Here is a 6,000-nt window from a genome sequence, read left to right as displayed (position 1 = left end):
GCACCATGCGATTTATCAAGCGAATGGTGTATCGCTACTTCATCATCTATTTTCTTATTTATAATTAATATAAACAGTATTTTTACTAAGATTAAATGCAAAATACCGATAAATACTCATAACACAAAAACAAATATTAATTCTTAACTTGTGGCATCATATCAGCATTTCAATTTGTGTTACGCTTCTTTTGGCCCATCGCTCAGCTCTGTAAATTTAATACAACAAGAGTTACTAGTTTTCTTAATGTATGATATGTGTACATCTTTATGGCTCTTGAGATCCCAAACTTACTGTGCTGCGAGATTCAGTGTAGGTTTGTCTATTTCGTCTCGACGAGATAATTAATCCTATATGCTTAACTTTTACATAGATATCGTGCGTCAGGCACTTCCTATCGTGACTGTGGTTTTAAATGTCCTGTAGAAGGCTGCATGCTTTGGCAGCGGACAAGAAGGACCGTGCACCTCAATGTGTTTTCTCAAACTTGTTATCCCTGCTCTCGTAGCTCAACAAACACGCAAGTCGGCATACCGCTTCGGACAAGCACGGGTATGTCCGACTTCTGGGTTCTGCACAGAGCGCGCCTGCCGACCACGCCCCCTCAGCTCTCAGAGCGGCGAGTGCGATCGTGTGCGTGATGTCGCTCGGTGCTCAAAGCGACGTACAGTCACAATCATAACAAAGTACATTATATGTGCCAGTTATGACGGCCCAGACTCAGAATGCTTTCACGGAAAAGTAATGAAGCATCAAACAAGTCCACCACCAAGTACTGGAAAAATTGCAAACGAGAGGTAATGTTGCAGATGCAGCCATGAAGTGGACGACTAGAAGTACCAAGTTGATCGACTTTCAAGCTGCATATTCTTTGAGTCTCCCGAACACTGCGCGGAGCCGCTATCGAAAACAATTGTAACTTGGTCACTGTCCCATAACGCCGTGCTACTTTTGAATACCATGTACGAGTATTGTGTATTTGTTCATATACAGTGCTTTCTTTTTCATTTGTAGAGTGGTTCGTGCTGAATGAAAGGTTAAGTCTCCTAACAAGCTTTACACTGCAGCAGTCATTCTAGCCGTATCTACACTCCTGGAAATGGAAAAAAGAACACATTGACACCGGTGTGTCAGACCCACCATACTTGCTCCGGACACTGCGTGAGGGCTGTACAAGCAATGATCACACGCACGGCACAGCGGACACACCAGGAACCGCGGTGTTGGCCGTCGAATGGCGCTAGCTGCGCAGCATTTGTGCACCGCCGCCGTCAGTGTCAGCCAGTTTGCCGTGGCATACGGAGCTCCATCGCAGTCTTTAACACTGGTAGCATGCCGCGACAGCGTGGACGTGAACCGTATGTGCAGTTGACGGACTTTGAGCGAGGGCGTATAGTGGGCATGCGGGAGGCCGGGTGGACGTACCGCCGAATTGCTCAACACGTGGGGCGTGAGGTCTCCACAGTACATCGATGTTGTCGCCAGTGGTCGGCGGAAGGTGCACGTGCCCGTCGACCTGGGACCGGACCGCAGCGACGCACGGATGCACACCAACACCGTAGGATCCTACGCAGTGCAGTAGGGGACCGCACCCCCACTTCCCAGCAAATTAGGGACACTGTTGCTCCTGGGGTATCGGCGAGGACCATTCGCAACCGTCTCCATGAAGCTGGGCTACGGTCCCGCACACCGTTAGGCCATCTTCCGCTCACGCCCCAACATCGTGCAGCCCGCCTCCAGTGGTGTCGCGACAGGCGTGAATGGAGGGACGAATGGAGACGTGTCGTCTTCAGCGATGAGAGTCGCTTCTGCCTTGGTGTCAATGATGGTCGTATGCGTGTTTGGCGCCGTGCAGGTGAGCGCCACAATCAGGACTGCATACGACCGAGGCACACAGGGCCAACACCCAGCATCATGGTGTGGGGAGTGATCTCCTACACTGGCCGTACACCACTGGTGATCGTCGAGGGGACACTGAATAGTGCACGGTACATCCAAACCGTCATCGAACCCATCGTTCTACCATTCCTAGACCGGCAAGGGAACTTGCTGTTCCAACAGGACAATGCACGTCCGCATGTATCCCGTGCCACCCAACGTGCTCTAGAAGGTGTAAGTCAACTACCCTGGCCAGCAAGATCTCCGGATCTGTCCCCCATTGAGCATGTTTGGGACTGGATGAAGCGTCGTCTCACGCGGTCTGCACGTCCAGCACGAACGCTGGTCCAACTGAGGCGCCAGGTGGAAATGGCATGGCAAGCCGTTCCACAGGACTACATCCAGCATCTCTACGATCGTCTCCATGGGAGAATAGCAGCCTGCATTGCTGCGAAAGGTGGATATACACTGTACTAGTGCCGACATTGTGCATGCTCTGTTGCCTGTGTCTATGTGCCTGTGGTTCTGTCAGTGTGATCATGTGATGTATCTGACCCCAGGAATGTGTCAAAGTTTCCCCTTCCTGGGACAATGAATTCACGGTGTTCTTATTTCAATTTCCAGGAGTGTATTTTACAGGGTGGTTGGTGGTCGAGCCTTAAAGGTTGGAAAGTGAGAAGAGGTACTAGGACATTGATACTGTTAGGCAAGTTACTGCGTGACCATATATAGCGCAGCTGGTGAATCTCTTGCTTCGGAAAAGCAGACGTCGGAAATGGGGTTGGTGTATACAGGGTGCAGTGTATACACAGTGCATCATAATAAATTGCGAAAAATGAAACTGGTGGAAGTACACGGTAATACGAGGGCCTGCTGAAAAGCAATGACTCAGAATTTCTTATATGAAAACTTTTAAAGCTTTTTAAGTAAAAAATGGTTCAAATGGCTCTGAGCACTATGGGACTTAACATCTGAGGTCATCAGTCCGCTAGAACTTAGAACTACTTAAACCTAACTAACTTAAGGACATCACACACATCCATGTCCTAGGCAGGATTCGAACCTACGACCGTAGCGGTCGCGCGGTTCCGGACTGAAGCGTCTAGAACCCCTCGGCCACACCGGCCTGCTTTAAGTAAAACAAACGTTATTAACATTGTTCATATTTATTCTTCATGCACACATATTTCTTACTCAACATAGTCACTCCGGTGATGAGCACCTTTCTCGTGACGAGAGATCAGTTTGTTGATATCGTCACTGTAGAATGTTTGGCTTTGTTGGCCGCAACCTCACCTCTGCTTGTACCACTTCAACACATCAAAGTGAAGTCCTCGAAGGTGTTCTTTAAGTTCCGTAAACAGATAAAAATGAGATGGAGCCAAGTCGGGACTTTATGGAGGATGATCGATGACGGTGAATCGAGGGTGTCGGCACGCTGCAGATGTCGCAGCGCTCGTGTGTGGTCTGGTATTGTCGTGACGAAGGAAAGGGTGCTGTAAATGTGGACGGACTCTCTGAATTCGGAGCTCGATTGCAGCACGCTGTTCCTCACGCACCGAAAAAGTTACATTACACACTGCCATGTTACATGCCACAATTCGGAGCCCTCTAGAGGCAAAGGGCTGCAAATATGTGACTAAATACGTACGATGTTAATAATGTTTGTTTTATTTAAAAAGCGTTTAGAGTCTTTGCATAAAAATTTCGGACGCATTACTTTTCAGCACGCTCTCGTAGAAGGAATAATATTACAGTAAAGCCGGTCGGAGTGGCCGAGAGGTTCTAGGCGCCACAGTCTGGAACCGCGCGACCGCTACGGTCGCAGGTTCGAATCCTGCCTCGGGCATGGATGTTTGTGATGTCCTTAGGTTAGTTAGGTTTAAGTAGTTCTAAGTTCTAGGGGACTGATGACCGCAGTAGTTATGTCCCATAGTACTCAGAGCCATTTGAACCACTACAGTAAACATAGGTCAATATACTCGTTTTGGAGGTAAATGTGAATGTGCGGTTATGAGCCGTCATTGACTGCAGTCTCAAATATTACCCAGTTTAGTACAAATGTGTTTTAAAGATAAACCTTTATATAATTGGGCTCAAACATACCCATGGTGTTTACAGGGTGGACCGAAACAGTTTCGAAAGCTAGTAAGAGTTCTGGTGAGAAATAATTGTTAAGAAAAAGTTCCATACGTTGTCCCGCTTACGAGCTGATTAGCACCTAAGTTAGCCAATAAGGCCATTGCGTGTGCAAATTCAAGAAGTCCGCCAGATACAATTATTTATATGAATTTGTGGTGTCTGTTGTTTTGGACATGACCGAAAGAAAAAGACACGAGGCATTCATGAGGTTGATTGACCTCGATGGGCAACGAATTCACAACCTTTAGCGCGGATGCACAATTACTTTCGACCTCCTGCAGGAATCTCAAACTAGAGAGCATGAAGGACATGGGCGGGGACTGTGGGCAGGTGGCGCTGGGTGGGAGCGTGGCTTGGACAAGAGGGGTGCCCAGATGGTCTGGCAATCGCAATAAACACTGTGTCCGCGTGGCGCAGTGGGTAACGCAACTGCGTAGTAAGCAGGAGATCCAAGGTTCGAATCCCTGTTTGGCACACATTTTCACTCGTCGTCGCTGAACCGCATAAAGTCCGGGTGCAGCTGACGTCAATAATTCCTTCTCTTCCTTTCCCTTTCTCTCCCTTCCACCTTCAATTACCGTAAAATGTGAGGCGTGGTATTTGCTGGTATTAAGGAAAACGTGGAAGGGACGACCCACCAATGTAACGTTCTTTTCACACATCCTTTTTATTCAACAATATATAAATTTCTTTTCTTTACAAATTAACAAATTTGTGAAATGAATGAACTTTTACAAGAGAAATCAAACCAAGAACAACATGACAGTAATTGCAAGGGCCCGAACCTGCATCCCGTCCGTTAGCAGGTGAAACAGCGGTGTCTACTACCGCGCTGGACACAATTTCTCTTATTAAATGCCCTTCTGCAACATATGAGTAATATTGATGAAAAGATATTTCAATTACTCAAACAGATGACGTATTTTCTTTTAATTTGGAAACTGTATGTCGAAAGGTTCGGGGTTAAGATGCGCACCTGCTTAAAGGTTAAACAAATCAGGAAACAATTATGACAGTGATAAGGCTTGCTTCAAAGCGAGCAACCTTTTCATCTCAATCAGCAAGCAAGTTGCAGCTGGATTCTAGTGGGTCCACCTTGACAATATTATTCTGAGTATAGTCCTGGTGACGGTTGGCCGTTAATATTTCAAAACTTAAACTGCTTGTCAGTTATGAAGGCCGCTGTGAAAGAACGTTTTAAAACATTACGTATGAGCACTTATTACAAGAGAACTCACTCGGCGGAACCACAAGATACAGTTAAAAAGACACGAACGCACAGATTAGTACAACAGCTAGTTCAGATTATCTCAAATACAATGACAATCAAGAAATTGAACCGGTTAACATCTAAATCTAACCACAAGACCCCTGTTTGTTTAACGGCAACTTGTGCCTTGGTACAATTGTTCCGACTGTATTTCCGACCAGGAGCTGATTCGTTAAAACATAAATGATCGCGTATAAATTAGAAAGGAAGGGCAATATAATATCAGTACAAATGTTCAAACGACAACTAGTGTCTAGTACAATACTAAAGTCTATATTTACGACCAAAGAGCCGACATTGTAAAACTCTGAGGGTCGGAGTCAAACCGGAAAATAACTAGAAGGTCGGGCAGGCAATGACATTAATCACAACGAGGATTACAAGATTTTACTCCCCTGTATCAGCAAGCACCTCATAGATCCACGGTGCGTCGCGGCGGTTACTGAGTGGTGCCGATGACAGCCAAGTAGAAGGGGGCAGCCGGGCGACGAACGCCCGTCCGACACACTTTGTGCCTCCTCCCTCGGGCCAGCGAACCCCTATATAGTATATATCGGCAAGCAAAGACCTTCTGAGGACACAACCCACAGATACCAACTCTTCCTCATAGATATTGGCAATGGGGCCGCAAGAGGGATAGTCGATACTACCCGTGCGCTAGTGTCGCCAGACAGAACAGTCCACTAACTTAATGGCGCCACTGCTCAAAA

Source organism: Schistocerca serialis, chromosome 4 (genome assembly GCF_023864345.2).
Source record: "Schistocerca serialis cubense isolate TAMUIC-IGC-003099 chromosome 4, iqSchSeri2.2, whole genome shotgun sequence".
Lineage (NCBI taxonomy): Eukaryota > Metazoa > Arthropoda > Insecta > Orthoptera > Acrididae > Schistocerca > Schistocerca serialis.
This window is presented reverse-complemented; position numbering follows the sequence as displayed.